The sequence below is a fragment of the Xenopus tropicalis genome, chromosome 5, assembly GCF_000004195.4.
Source record: "Xenopus tropicalis strain Nigerian chromosome 5, UCB_Xtro_10.0, whole genome shotgun sequence".
NCBI classification, from domain to species: Eukaryota; Metazoa; Chordata; class Amphibia; order Anura; family Pipidae; genus Xenopus; species Xenopus tropicalis.
In genome coordinates this window covers 41,017,247-41,034,166 of record NC_030681.2, presented here as the reverse complement: position 1 = coordinate 41,034,166, position 16,920 = coordinate 41,017,247, and the positions used below count along the sequence as shown (strand labels likewise).

At 37.7% G+C, this 16,920-nt stretch overlaps 1 protein-coding gene across 8 annotated transcripts in view; it reads right to left on the bottom strand.

Annotated features, from left to right (window-relative positions):
* Positions 1-16,920, bottom strand: part of slc8a1 (solute carrier family 8 (sodium/calcium exchanger), member 1) — a 273,885-nt gene that overhangs the window by 255,742 nt on the left and 1,223 nt on the right. The gene's annotated exons all lie outside the window — the stretch shown is intronic.

Below are 16,920 nucleotides of genomic sequence, written 5' to 3'. Positions count from 1 at the left end.
CCGTATAAATAAATTATAACGTTTGTATTGGGATGGTAACACAAATCGTACCCGGTAAAATGTGGAGGCTCAGGTGTATAGACCCCGAGCTTATCTCCAAAGTATACAATCCAAAACCAGTTAAAGAGAATCAAAAAAGGTCAAGTGAAATTTAAATAGCTCACCAAAGTCCAGAAGTGGTCCGGGTGCTCAAGGCCCCGAACCCGTAGCTGACGCATTTCGTATACGCGTGCACTTAATCATAGACCTCAGTTACACATTCATTTTTTTTCATCCTGCTTTGTATTTCTTCCAAGTCTTTAATCAATAAATTCAGATCATAGTTGTGTTTCTTTCACATCTTCTTCATGTATGTTTTGCAAAGCAGTGCAACTAGAACATAATGTATGGCTAAAATGCAGTGGCAATGCTTCTGTTTCTATTAAGGCCTTAGGTTGAAAATTAGAATATTTCTAAGCTTGAACAAGCACAGTTTTGCCCTCAGGTACTTACATAATTTTACTATTGTTATTACCATTGTTATTATGTAATTGTCAGTATTAGAAAGCTAATCTAAAATGTCACTTGCGCTATGATTTGCTGCCCTATGTCTCCTGCAGACATATCAGTTAGTATCTATTATTCCTTAAAAAGAAAACGTTAGTATGTAGTAACAACACAAGCAGTTCAATAATGATTGCATTACAGTGATAAAATGAAGGGCTTACTGTATCTGTTAGCAGTGTTAGTTTTGGGAAGTAATAGATCCATCTGTTGGCACTGTCCCAGTGTACTGGCATGTAATTTAATGAATAAAAAGAACAACATGGAAGTATATACATTTTTCCTCAGTGCAGGAATAGTAAACCTTTAGAAGTCTACTTGCTTTAGAACAAGACTATTCCCAGCATTCCTTCTTCTGGTAAGGTAGTTATTATGGGAGAGGTATCTTTTCTTAGAGTTTCTAATCCTTCATTTTACATCTTTTATTAATGTTTATTTAATTAATGTTTAGAAATGTTTGTGTGGGGTAATCCTGCATTTCCCCAGAAGAGGAGAATAGTTATTGTTATAGAGCATCCTATTACATAATCATGGCATAAACAAGGACCCGAGATTTAAATCCTGCAGCCCCATAGACCCATCACTAATGGATGGAAGTGGGGGCCAAAGAATAGCTAAAGTCTTGCTGGAGGGACCATTCTGTATCTAACTGATTGATCAGTGGGCTGTATGAGTGAATACAGAATGACTCTGCCTACCTAAACAAAAAAAGGTTGGTCAGTTCTAGCCCAGATTAAAAAGACAGTTCACCTTTTCCACATACATGTAAGCAAATGCATTAAAAAATGTGTAATTGGGTCTTGACTATTATTTCTATTTATACTTATCCCTTCTTCTTGCGTTACCATCGGCCCATAGTTGCATTCTCAACCTCAAGATTTAGAGAAGGGGCCCTGTCACTTAAAGTTACACCACCGTGCATTAACCAGACTGGCTAGCAGAAGACAGGCACATGTTTAAAGCAATTTACTTAAAATAGACTTGCAAAAAATACAGGCACTAATGCCTAAGCTACCCCTTTGAATTGGCTATGGATGTTCTCCATGCTTCCCTAACTCTTTAATACAACTAGGAGTCCTTTTAAGAAGTTAATTCAGGAGAACAATGTAAAGATATTGAGTTAGTTATGGTTGTGTGAAGCAACATGGTTTCCATTGAGTATGCCTGATGATTTAATTGAGCAAAACCCAGAAGCTGTGTCAAGATAATCAATTATAGCACAGAGGATCAAATCCTGTTCATCTCAACTACTGTAATGTAGCAATCTGTGGATACATTTGAAAATATAAGTGGCATAAACAATCTAGATCTCTGCCCAAGGGACCCCATGAACCCTTATCTACCCCAGATGATTTTAAATAACTTCATCATTTTCAAGTGACTCCTTCACGCAGAGATCTCAAAAACACAATTATACTCTTTGCTCAGTTTATGAAAATGAGCTGGTAATCACCGCTGCAACAATGGTTAGAGATACGGGGTGGGATATCTATCATATTGTTCATGTGAGAGGTTTGGGTAAAGTCATTCTGGTACAGATGTATCTCTCTACCAGGAGGATGATAAGGATTCTACATAAGGCTGATGCCACACATGGCGTAGGGCTGATTTTTTCGGCAAGCAGAAAAACGCTTGCCGAAAATTCAGCCCTACGCCTGCAACTTGTGCCTGCACCCGAATGAATGGAATACGCTCAGGTGCAGGCACATGTAGCCGATATACGCATGAAAAAGCAAGACTTTGCATTCTCTCGCATTTCCATGCGTATATCGGCTACATGTGCCTGCACCCGAGCGTATTCCATTCATTCGGGTGCAGGCACAAGTTGCAGGCGTAGGGCTGAATTTTCGGCAAGCGTTTTTCCGCTTGCCCAAAAAAATCAGCCCTACGCCATGTGTGGCATCAGCCTTATGTAGAATCCTTATCATCCTCCTGGTAGAGAGATACATCTGTACCAGAATGACTGAGAGCTCCATATACATCATCTTTTTATTATAATATTGTCCCCCAAAATGTAGCTTGTTGGATAATAGTTTGCATAAATGGAATATATTGAAAAGAACAAATAAGATGAAAACAACCCTGTATGAATAATAAAGGTATACATGGGTTTGAATATAATATTTACAGGCTAACTGCGGTGACAATATGTAAAGCAAATCCGTTTGGTTGCCATCAGGCCTGGACTGGCAATTTGTGGATTCTGGCAAATGCCAGAGGAGCTGCTATAAGATGCCACAGACCAGTGATCCCCAACCAGTGGCTTGTGAAACATGTTGCTCACCACCCCCTTTAATGTTGCTCCCAGTGGCCTAAAAGTACACAGCCTCCTGCAGGCTAGCAGTCCACATGGGGCTACCAATAGCTAATCACAGTCCTTATTTGGCATCCCCAAAGAACCTTTTTATGCTTATGTGGCTTACCAACAATTTTTACATCTATGTGTGGCTCAGAAGTAAAACTGTAGTGGGCTATTTAGTGGGGCCCTGTTTGGGCCTCTGTGTATTAGAAATGCCAAGGCTTATTTTAAATCCCACTGTGGTTCAATAGATTACTAGACCTGGAGTGAAATTTGCACTTTTGCTGTCCCCTACACCCCAACACACTTCATATAGAAAGGCAACAATACACATTGCTATCCCTAATGGCATTGGCAGGTAGCTAATATCTGAACTGTGAACACTCTAATTTATATAGGTTCTTTCCACATGAATATTATAATTCTCAGACTGAATCCATGTTGGTTCTGCTAGCCCTGCCCATTTTACACTGCACAAAGACAAAACAGTTATTACATTTATAAGCTGAACACAGATATGTTTGTGGCAGAATAGGGATCAAAGTTTGCGGTTTCAGCTGCACCGTCAGCCACCACTAAAGGTGACCATACAAGAGGCAATAAAAGCTGCTGGCTCACCCTCTCCAGACCAGATCAGGTGGGAAATCAGTCAAATATCCAGTCATTTAATGGCCTTGCCAAATGAGCGAATCATTTAGGTGTATGGCCAACTTATGTCAGGTATTGTGCCACATTTTAATTTACTCCCAATAACCAAACGGAAGCATTATGCAGTGACAGCATATCTGTTCATTAAAGTTATACAAAACATTGATTTAATGCTTCAATTAACTGATTAGCAAATCCAATTAACTGATAAAACGTTTGTGCCATAAAAAAACGATCAAGGTGAGGCAAAGTTCCACTCTTTTTATGTTGAAGGAAATGACCTAGAAAAAAACCAATTGTGCTGTATATTGTACTGACCACAGGCATTTCTGATAGAATCACAGTGTTAATGTTTTACAGTGCAACTTTCCGCTCGGACAATAAACAGAAGAACCACTCACTTTTTAAAAAAAATTCTTTTATAATTTCATGAATGGGAAAGTACATTAAAATAATTAGGACAAGGTGTCTATTAACTGCTGGTGCCTAGCCAAGGTTTTATGCAAACAAAGGAACAGGAGTTTTTAACATTGAGATGGTCAGTATGGAGTTTATATCTTTGCTTAGCCATCTCAACTCCTCAGGGGTCCATAGAGCGACGTGTAAATCAATATTTCTTTCTGCTTTGTAAATAGGACTGGGTACAGAATGATTTAGGCACTCATCCGTCATCGATTGATGGTATCTATACTTGCAAAGAAAACTTTGGTTTTAAAGGATACTAATATCACAAATATATAATATTTCTGTGTATTTTCTATGCACTAACTACTGATGAACAGATTTATAGGGATGCACCAAATCCAGGATTCAGTTCAGGCAGGAGCTAGGGGTAGGTTACCCTGTCGCCCTATGTGCACACATGGGGGGGGGTTATTGGTGGGTGGGCCATGCTGACCAGGTTGCCTAGGGCACTGAATTCGGAATTTGTCTAAGATTCTGCCTTTTTCAGCAGGATTCGGATTTGGTGCAATCCATGTCTCTGGCCGAACGGAATCTGAATCCTTAAATCTTGTGACTTTTTGTCACATAAACACGGATGTTGAAATGTGCAAAGTATGCGGTTCTCTTTATCCCTTACTTGCATATGAAAATTAGGATTTGGTTCGGTATTAGGCCAAATCTTTTGCAGAGAAATCTGCCGTATCCTAAAATAATGGATTTGGTGCATCCCTACAGATTTCTATTCTAAAAATGAATCAAGTGACCATAAATTTACATTGCAGAATTGCTGAGGTGCTGTTTCCTTTGCTTCTATAAGTTTTCATATCATTGGCTGATTGATCTTCTAAGGATTCTAAGTCTTGCAATACTAGTGGATTTCTAATTTGATCTGTTCTAAAAAAAAAAAGCTAAAATCTAAAGCTGGCCATACACATAAAGCTCTAATTTTCCTGCACTGTGTCTTATATCTTTCCATTGTCTATTTTTTGTGTCTAAAAATGCATTTTAAAATACACTCAACTGAGTAATAAAAGCTTGCAAAACATGCAACGTTGCTGAGCTTCACACAAATATTTTGAAAAACTCTGTTATCTGTTTAGGTTCCTCTTTGAAATTTGTGTTGGTGCCACTAGGTGGCTCTGGGAAATTCATTTAGCTTTTTCCTAGAAATGACTTCTACACTATAGTTACTGTGGGTTCATTTGCAAATGGGAAGCTGTTATTGCAGGGAATTTTCCAAACACAGCAAGTTGTTTGCTACAGAGCATGTCAAGTGTTAAGGTGGCCATACACGCACCGATAATATTCGGTGTGTGTATGGTATGTCGGCGAGTTGACCGATATCGCAGGAAGCTGCTGATATCGGCCGACTCGCCGATCAGACCAGTTTGAAAATTTTGATCGGGCGCCATAGAAGGCGCCTGACCAAAATCTCCCTTCAGCGCTGAATCGGCAGAAGGAGGTAGAAATCCTATTGTTTCTACCTCCTTACCTGCCGATTCAGCCCTGAATTGTGTGTGGCGGATCTGACGATGTTTCGTGTGACTGATGGTCGCACGAAACATCGTCAGATCGCCACGTGTATGGCCAGCTTTAATTGGTAAAGGATTTTTTGGACTCTACCTTGCCCAGATTTTCTACAAGACTAATGGTTTATTTTAAATGCTGTAAACCACATGCTTCTGTATAATAATTATATATGTATGTATATCTTTATTTATAAAGTGCTACTTATGTACGCAGCGCTGTACAGTAGAATACATTAATACAAACGGGGTTATTAAGATAATAATAGATAAATACACAGTATACCAATAAATACAAAAAAATAAATACAAGATACAGTTGCATTAAGTTTAAGAGTAAAAAACACAAGAGGATGAAGTTCCCTGCCCCGTAGAGCTTACAATCTAGATTAGATAATAGCAACTAGCTATACATTGGAAAAGGATTCATCACATTATTTTAAATGCTGGCTAAGGGATGAGGCAACATGAACTAACCCTGTTATCCTTTGGCCAAACTCAAGGTCCGTATAAAAGCCAGTCCTGCGCTGTACTATAAAATTCCCTTTGCCTCCGGCATTAAAGAACTGGTCATATTAATCCATAAATTAAATCTAAGCCTTACAGCAATACTATCACAAAGAGAAACAGTATAGAGTATTTTATGTTTTTATTTAAAGGTGTTAGTTTAAACAAGGGCTAATCCCTTGTTGTTTAGTACTGTGCTGTATATTCAGACTTTTAAAGGGGACACAAACCTTGCACAGCAGACATGATATAACTATTGGCAAACTCCAACATATAATTGCTGGTTAAACTGGAGCTAGCTTTGTCAGATTACACAAGGTAATCCATGTAAACCATCCATAATTGTGTTGCTCTGCCTATATGTTGCTGGACTACAACTCTTTGCATACCCCAACATATTATATATATTAAATCATTCTGGGAGCTGTAGTTCAGCAACACCAGGTATAGATTGGCAAATCATTTCCCCAACTTTTCATTACTGTCAGCCATATATTGCATGCAGTTAGTAAGTTCTGCCATGTTTGTCTGGGTTTACTCTTGTTATCTTATCCAATATTACAAAGAATGTTCCATTTAGGCGCTATCCAAATCACTCTTTCTTTGCTGCAGCCACAGGGTTTCACATCCACAGCCATTGGGCAGTCCTGCAGGTCACTTTTAGAGACTTTAGCAAAAAAAGGGAAAGTTGTGCTCAACCACTAAATTTTAAACCATTAGGCGCGGGTGCAATGAGGTTGTGACCACAAAATACATAGAAACAACAACAAGAGATCCTCTGCACTCATCCGTTTTAGAGACTTTCACATTCACAAAACTGCATAGGACAAGCAATTGAGCTTTGCCCACAATATTTACTTTCTATTTATGGGAAACATATTATAAAAAGTCCAAGAATTTTTTTTAACCCACAATGCACTAACTTACACCAATATAGTGTAACTAAAATTGCGGATTCTGGAGGTACAAAGATCTGCTCTGCATAGTGAATAAAGTGCTTTAGGGCCTATGTTGTATCCTATAGGCAAGGGGTGACTGGACATGGGCACCAATCGCACAACTCTTCCCTTTCCTGGCACAACACACTAGGGCAGTTGTTAATTACTGGGCTCGCTTCTCTCTGAACGCACTGCCTAGTTTTTATCTGACTGGGTAAACTGAAGTGAAACTGGCACAAGGGCACAGCATTCTCCTTCAGACAAGTACTGGTAGGAAGAAGCATCAGATTTGAAGAGTTATGTATTGTAATGCTTATTTTGCCAGGGTTAAGGAAACATGTTGATGGGAATCTTTAGAAATTAGCGGCTATATTTTTCAAGCCTATAAATGTAAAATTCTTATTCATTCACATGGTATTAATTCTTGCACAATGAATATTGTAAATTTAGAGACAACTATTATTTAAAAGACTTCACCGATTGCTGGTGAAATTATGTTCCGGCTGAAAATTACATTTGTAAGAATTTAGAAATAAAGCATTCATTATAAGATTAGCATATTCATGTGAATGCTCAGCATCGATTTAATACCTTGGCTGCAATGTGTGTATTTCTTTAGCCTCGTGTTAACTGTCCATGAGATGCAGTAGTATTACATGTGTGCTGCTTGCAAATCCACAGAGCATCTCTACATTATGCATAACGCAGGCCATTCCTCTCTGCTAAGGTCCCCAGTCATACAATAAGCACTGGTCTCAACAATGCAGAGCAGATCACACTACTTTGATATTTAATAAAATATTGGGGGAATTGTTTTAATACATACAGGATAAAGGTGGCCATACACGTAGCAATAACGATCAATGGTCGCACAAAAGATCGTTCTCTCCCTCGACTGACGTTTAGGGGCGAATCGTCAGATATGGAGGTAGAAACAATATAAATTCTACCTCCACCTGCCGATTCAGCCCTGAATGTAGATTTTGCTTGGGCGCCTCCAATGGTGCCAGATCAAAATATTTTAATTTGGGCGATTGGCGAGATGACCGATATCTGCAGAGTCATACACACACTGAATATCATATGAAACGAGATTTTGTATGATAATACCGGTGCGTGTATGGCCAGATTAACTTGTAGGCTACTCAAACAGTATTAATACACATACATTGTTGGATATAAAAAACACTGATCTTCAATTGCCCTTTAGGTCAGTTGGTTTCCTATAAAGTAGTGTGGGCAGCTGCAGTTACAGCATCATACATGTGCTGAGTACATTGGCCTTCCCGATTTGTTTTTCGGTCAGTCATCTTTAAGGTGAAAACACCAGATATAACTGGCCAAGTAAAACTTTAGAGGTCCCCACAATTACCATTCATCTGTTAATTGACGGGTTTCTGTGAAAGAAAATCCTTATGGATTTAAATCTCCTAGTATCCAAGTATTATTCCCCCAGTTGCTAGGCAGACACCTGTGTATCTAAGTTTTCTTATTTACATATCTATATCATTGGCCTATAGATGTAGTGACCATTTCTTGTCACATTTTAATATAGTGATTGGAAAAGGGTTTCTTTCTTCTGACCCAGGTGAATGTGTCTGGGGGCTTGGTTTCAACAAGGACCAGGACAAAACTTCACAAGGACAAACCTTCCAGTAAAAGTCGGGAAGAGGGACCCTGTGAATGAGGATATTACAGGACAAGCTTTATCAAAAGTATGATTTAGGAACATGAGATAGTAAGGTAAGCTAGAAAGAACAGCTTTGTGCTCTCCCTTAGGTAATACTGGCCTAAAGTGAAGGGAAAGCAGTACTGAACAGGGTTTCAAACTACTGTGTTTCATGTCCTGGTAATTTAAAGGTATATCTAAAAACCTACCAAGCCATCATCACAGATATGTCACAGAAGCCTGCTCTACCTATGACTCTATCTAATCACATATAATATTACCTCACTGATCTGTTAGCATTAACTCAGTTGAGTCTTGCTGACAATAAACCCTTTTGTTTTATTTGCAAAAACATCTGGTGTACTATTTTTTTTTCTATACAGCAGCCAACAGGGGTAGGTACACAGCACCATCACTCTTCCTCCTTACCATCTGGGTAAGAGCCCTGTGTGACCCATGTTCTACTGGCACTAGGCTGACAAGGCCTTTGTAGCCAAGATAGGGTTACAGGTTATTTATTATCTTTTTTATATAAGGCTGATGTTAAAGATCACTTTAAAATGATTGCTTATCAATCACATCAATCCCTGCCCCAGTGGAGTTTATAATCTATAACTCCCATCACATTAACAGACACTAGGGTCAGTTTCATCAGAAGCCAATTAACCTGCTGGTATGTACTGAAGTGTGGGAGGAACCCAGAGTACCTTAGAGGAAACCAAGCAGATTTGTGGAATACAAACTCCTTACAAATAGTGGCAGTGCTAAACAATGAGCCACCATACCGCCTACATTTATTCATCAAAAATGATGGATCCAGTTTTATTACAAACAATTCACAGATTAACTGGGTGTGCAGGCAATATTATTTGCTGAACACAAAGAAGAATAAAACCTTAACCTTATTGTATGTTCCTGCAATGCAAGAGCTAACTCAGATAAATTTCCCCTTAACCTTTGGTCACTTGGTTAAACAAATATCACAGTATAGTGTAGGGATATACAGTTTATATAATGTGTGAAATTGTTTATACTTCATAGTTTTTCCATTGTCTCTTGGGAACCCTCCATGATTTTTGCTATGACATTAACAAAAGTGTTTGAATCAAGTTTGAATCAGTAAAGGTATATTCTGAAACATCCATCTGTGCCCCCCTATGGATAACTAGGAGCTATTTGTTGGACTTTGGGACAGTTATAAAAATCTTTTAATTGGATGTTGGTTTCACCACTCACCATCAACCATAGTAAATACAGGCTTGGATGTTATTGGTAATACTCTGCTTTACAGTTTTATTTCCATGCAATCTATACTTGGTAAATTAGAAATAGACACACTGTTAATTTTAGAATTATATATATTGTTAGTGAGGACCTTCCAGTAATTCTACATTCTCATCTTCAAGGACTGCACCCAGGCAAGATTTGTGTGATTATATGTGGGTGCCTACATTTATTCGCCAAAATAACATGACATAGGTTTCTAATGTGAGCAAAATATCCCTTATCTCCTTATTTGTCTTCATATGCTGTATATTGATTGCCTCTGCTGAGCTATTCTCCGCCTCCAAGGATATCAATGGATCAGCACCACAAGTGAAGCGAGGGGATATATGGTAAATGTTTCCATTGATGCAATCAATATTTATGCTGTTGCCTTTATATGAACTATGAATGCAAATCTGTTCAGAAGGAAAGCTCTATTCACAAGGTCAGGAACAAAGTTTGCCAAAGCCCTGTAACCCATAGCAACAGATCAACAATTAGCATATGCTGGTCTAGAGTGCTAGAAGGATGAAAAGAAGTATCTGATTAATGGCTACAGACCAAACTCTGCCTATGGTTTTAAAAAAAACTGAATATGTCTTTCATACCTCCCTAGAGATCAGCTAGAAGTTAGGTGGGATGAACTTGGATATGCTGTATGTCTTCTTTCAACATCAATACTATGTAACTTTTGAGTTTTTTGCACTAAGGCATGTATCAGATCTATAATTGCAGGTTTCTGCCAGATTTTACTTTCTTTATTTGTATTGTGCTATCATGTTTACGCAGGGCTTTATGGAGGTTGTTTTTCATTCCCTTCCCAGCAGAGGTAGTTTTATTAGGAGCCAATTAACCTGCCTGTAGGGTTTTGGAGTTTGGGTGAAAAAAACTATACAGACACAAGGGGAAGATAGAGTGCAGAAAGTAGCCAAGTTGGAATTAAGCACTCTACTTTCTATAGCTTACAATTACTATCAAAACATGGAACCAGTTCTTAAATTGCTATAAAGATCCAGAAGTTTCAGAGAATGCATATTCCCAAGGTAGTGGAGATGCAAATCTATTTAGAAGTTAGTCATAACTCTTTCTGATGTGCACATTTACAAACTAGTAATGATAATAAACTCCAGCAAATCACTCCAGAGAGAGAGAGAGGGCTAAGCCGTTTCCCTTTCAGCTGAGTAAATCTTTGTATATTACTGTTCACTACATGCTGTATTTCAAGCCACTATCGGCACAGCAGGAAAAGTCATTTGAGTTGGTTTATGCAGACATTATATTACAGTAGACAATAGCCTGTTCTTGCCGCATCTTAGTGCAGAAAGTAGGCAACAGATAGAACAATGCACATACATATTTCCATGGTTACTCAAGAGAGTATAGTAACTATGGTGCAAAAAGAAATGAACTCTATTAGATGACAGGCTCATGGAGTCATTAATGGCCTACTCTACCTAATGGTTATATGACCAAAGAACCAACCAACCTAGCTGAGTTTTTGTACAAGAAAGAGAGTGGCGAATAAATTTTACTTAAGCTCCCTAGTCATAGAATGATAGCTTCTTTATCTATTCTATATAATTATGATGTTTTTGTCGTTTTTAGTGAAGTGATTGTGAACATCGTTGGATGTTTTATTAAGGTCAACATTCACTTAAATATAGAAATTCCAAACCTGCTTTAAGTGTAATTTGTTTGTCCATGGTCAAAATGGTACGTTCCAGTAAAATCGGAAAATGAAAGAATGCCAGTCACTCTTTGTCGTCTCAGCTCACTATAAACATCCCCATGATAGCCATGGACCACCCCCAGCTAATTGTGCATTGGGATCACATAGATCATACCCTCAGACAAGAAAGCTGCAAAATAAATATTTAGAAATGTATATAAATATGGAAAAGGTGAGCTTGGCCTGTGGGTTGCTGGAAGGACTGATTAAACAAATTCACTGCAGTCGTTAGTAACCATAGATTATGCTTTTTTTATCCCATTTATCATGATCACATTAAATGGAAGACATGCTATATCTATAAGTAGCATTTATCTTACATTTATTATATTTTATTGGAAGCAGAAAGCAAGGTATAAGTTTATAGGTTATTGCAGTGGTTTTTGTTTTTTCGTCCAAGGCCAAGTAATTGGCCAAGCTCCCCTTTGAGGCCCAGTAATTGGCCAAGCTCCCCTTTGAGGTCCAGTAATTGGCCAAGCCCCCTTAGTTATCACATAACTTCAAGAATATAAGACAGACAGCAAATAGGAGGAAACTTTAAATCTTACCCTAATTCATTATTACGTTAGGACTTTAAAAGTCTAAATTATTGAACTAAATTGCCAAAACAAATATAAAACAGCTCTACTATTATGTTGTACATTAAGGGAAGTAATGTGGATACGTCTCTTATTTGAGCAACCTTTAAATGTTTGTACTAGCAGGCTTTACACTGATTTATTTACTTTATCAGCTTGCTTGACAATTCCTAGTGCTGTGAGCACTAATGAGTGGCAGCTAGAGGGTGCTCATCCATCTCTTTAAACCCTATATGCATTGGCAGTTCTGGGATATTGATCATGTGTTTGGTGTCACCAAAATGTCTCCATGTTCATGGGTAAATTCATGTTCCCTAAATTTGCTCTGTTAAAATCACCGCGATACATCCAACACTTGATTGATGCATGCCAATTTTGTCAGCTTTACATATTAAGTTCTATAATATGTATTTGCATTACAGACAGTTGCATGGGTGCAGCAATGACTTTTAGGAAGAACTGTGGCCCTAAGGCTTACTGTACTCCAAAGAGTATTTCTAGGAAATGCTATCTTCAATGCTCTCGGAGTATAATCTTTGCATTGAATTCCTTCCAATTTTGCTAAATGTAAGTATTACTTGCGGCAGCCACCAGCTCTTTCAGTGAGAACTGACCCATGGCAAGCTTTGGTATGATGTGTAATGATGATCCGACAACCATGGGTGCCATAGCCCTTAGGACATGGGCTAGGTAATTACAGGGAATTATAACTATTCTTAATCCATGCAGTATTTTTTAAACATTTTTTCAGAGTACATTGGAGGACAGAAAGAAATAACAGAGAAGAGGATAAAACACAAAAACAGAGGCATTGGTGCATTCATAAATCCATTCCATTAACCTATGACTTTCAATCCTGAACACAATCTTACAGACATATAACCAGGCACTTATGTAGGTTGATCAGTGCATAATATATTAATCGTTACTATTTGTGTCTGTGTTCTCTGAACAGAGTTAGCTCCGAGCAACAATTACAGCTATACATGCCCATGTCTTACTATACTATCTTTAGGTGTGAATTTCCGCTATGTGACAGAGCATAGCTTGTGCTTATCTAGCCTACCCCAGAAACATGCCATCGTCGTACATAGGATAAGGTCTACAACCTTGTCAGAAGATAAGGTCATTGTGCCATAGAATAAGAATAGAACTGAGATAACATACTTGCCTGGTCATTTTTCCATCAAAGTTTTTTCCACAAATAATCTTTAACTTTTGATATGGCCCCTCGGGACCATTAACTGTTCCCATTATTGAGTTCCATATCACATCATCCAGTAAAAAAGAAGTATCATTTACTTAGAATGTCATGCATGGACATCATCCAGTGATTTGTGAATATATAAAAGAGTAGAAGTCACAGCTTTCATAAACAGCCTGAAATCATCTTAAACTTGTAAAGAAAAAAAAAAAATTCCAGCAATAACCAACTTGGTTTCCATTCAACCTACTTTACAAATTGTGGTGCCATTAAAGGCCAAATGACTTGTTTAGAGTCTAGGGCAGCAGTCACTGCCATACTGTGCAAGTAGATAACAACATCATTTTTCACTCACAGAAGCCTTAGATTTGTTGGAATTTAGTAAGGGATATTAACAACACATAGGGGCACATTTACTAACCCACAAACTGGCCGAATGCGTCCGATTGCGTTTTTTTCGTAAAGATGATCAGTATTTTGCGATTTTTTTGGAAAATTTTCGCGACTTTTTCGTTACCAATACGATTTGTGCGAAAAAACGTGAGTTTTTCGTAGCCATTCCGAAAGTTCTTGCGATTTTTCGTAGCGTTAAAACTTGCGCGAAAAGTCGCAATTTTTCCGTAGTGTTAAAACTTGCGCGAAACATCGCAACTTTCGGAATGGCTACGAAAAACTCGCGTTTTTTCACGCAAATCGTATTGGTAACGAAAAAGTCGCGATAATTTCCGAAAAGTCGGAAAGTCGCCGAAAAAATCGCAAAACATATGAAAAAGTCACAAAATGTTCGTTTTCCAATCGGAATTTTTCCAATTCGAATTCAAATTCGTGTCTTAGTAAATCAGCCCTATAGACATAAAGAAAATTATTTTTTTAACGCTAATATATGTTGTAGAGGAAGTTTTAAATGCTTAATTATTTAGAATTGATAAGGCTAATTAATTATACAGATATGGGACATGTTATCCAGAATGTTTGTATCCTGGGGATTTCCATAATTTGGATCTCCATACCATAGGTCTACAAAATCATTTGAACATTAAATAAACCAATAGAATTGTTTTGCCTCCATTATGGATTAATTGATTCTTAGTTGGGATTAAGTACAGCCTACTGTTTTAGTATTAAAACGAAAAAAGGAATAGTGATTAGGGAAATTTTTCACCACGCATGGATTTGCTGCAAAATTCCTCATTTTGCCATTGGTGGATTTCTTCTGGAAGTGGGCGCAACAATTTGCTGCAAAATTTTTCGGTGAAGTAAAATGGGACAGATTCGCTCATCACTAAAAAAGTAAATCATTATTAAGAAAAAGGAATGGCTAGATTAAAGTGGAGTCTATCGGAGATGGCCTTTCTGTAATTCTGAGATTTCTAGATGTTTCTGGATACCTGTACTCAATTTTACTTTGCTAACAGATAATTCAATAAAATTGTTTATCACTGGAAAAATGACAAAATCTGTGATCAACTGGTTTCTTGACCGATCCCTATAATATTTAAATCTAGTGACACATGGTGAGAATCAATGACCAATGTGGCTTTTGCCCAAACTGGCCTTTTATAACTCTATCGGTATGGGTTAATGAACAAGAGTTCTGATTGATCAGTGTACTATCTAATAGATCATGGTCATGCATTTATTCATGACTATAAGCCTTGTCAATGGAGGACTCCAATCAGCTGGGGGGTAGGGGCCAACTTCAAATGGCAAGGGCTTCATTTGCACTCACAGTTCTACTGTCATTGTATTTGATTCACCCAGTTTTATAGACTAAGCTAACCATATATAGATGGATGAGCCTATATTGATGCAGTTTGTGCACATAACACACGTTTTCATGTAAAAAAAAGGGTGTGGCAGTGTATGCCAGATGCTTCGTCTGCATTCCTTACCTAAAGTGCACAATGTCAAAAGGGCTTTCAACAGGAGAAAAACAAAACCTGATACTCTTAATAACCTTGCTAAATAAACCATAATTATGCAGTAATAATGAACTAAGCTCACATCTGCCAAAGACAATAACTATTGCTTACACATTATAACAGTAATTAGTAATTTAATATTATACACAGACATTGCTACATTGATGATTACAAAGGACTAGTCACCCGTAAATACACTGTTCATTCTCTTACCAGAGAATAAACCGCCCTATTAAGCACTATGTTTTTCTGATATTATATGTTATTAAATCGCCGTAAGGTTCATTTATGAACACAGACCAGGGTGCTAAACTGTTTATTCCAACAATGCAATGTTTTTTTTTTTCTCCCCAGAATTCTAACATCATTGCTGCTAATAAGTTATGGCTATTGGGCTATTGACACAGCCTGCCAGGTGAACCATGGAATTACCTCCATGCTTAGGGTAGTGGTAATACCTCAATGTGTACATTTGTGCATAATTCATCAGAGCAGGCTGGATGGGTGCATTGGTCCTTGTACAAGTACAAAGAAGGGCAATGATCATGTCTTTTATGAATGGTGTCAATACTTCTATACCAGCATCTCTTTAGCACGAGCACTCGTGGTCATAAATAAGCCCTTAAATATCAAAGGCAAGGCAAAAAACCTAGATGAACTATTGTTTCTCAACTAGAAATACCCTACCAAAAATAGAAAATATTCATTCCATTGCCTCTGATCACAATGGCCCAAACCATTTGACCAGCCAGGCACTCTGTTATTATCCTTAATTTAATTAGTGCTGGCAAATTGCGTAGTATGTTTAGTCCCAGACATTAGTCTCTGCCAAGACTCCCAATATTGCTTATAGTCCAATTTCCTTAGCACAGTCACAATTTCATTAATTTACTAATTCAATTTTAATATCCCTGCTAACAGAGTTGTATTGATATAAACATTTGTATTTATATATGAGCATTGCCTTCTATGCTGAGGTAAAATTAAATATCATACATACACTCTGCTGAAACAGTGCCTCCATTTGCCAGATTAAGATATAAAACAGTAGAATTCTGACTTGGCTTCCAAGGCAATAACTTTGGAGGAGGCATCACCCAGACATGGCAGTTACATTATTTTACTGTTTGAGGAAATTGCCCCTTGAGTGAATGTGAGTGAATGTGATGGCACCTTAGGCTGTAAGGATTCCAGAAGGGGTATTTGATGTTAAACATGGATGTTTTTGGAAACAATGTGATTATTATCTAAGGGGCTGTGTACAGCAGCACAGGCAGCTGTAGTTATTACTTTGGCAAAACATCCTATACACTAAGGGGACCATTTACTAATTTTGGGGTTTTTTTTTACGCTTTTTACGTTTTGTGGTTTTTTTTTTTGCACTACCACTTAATTTTTTATGCAAAAAATGTAACTTTTGTGCCATTATTATGCGTCAAAACCATGAAAAACACAAATGTAAAAAATATGCCAAAAGTTGAGGTCATGTAGTCAATGGCAGCTGTCCCAGTCAAATTTTAACAATCCTTATTTAATTTGTGGTTTTAGAGGTTTTCAGTATTTTTTTATTTGTAAGTCAGCAAAAATTTGTAAGAAAAATGGAAAAACCATGACAAATTTGCAGTTTTTGTGTTCTTCTTTTTGTCT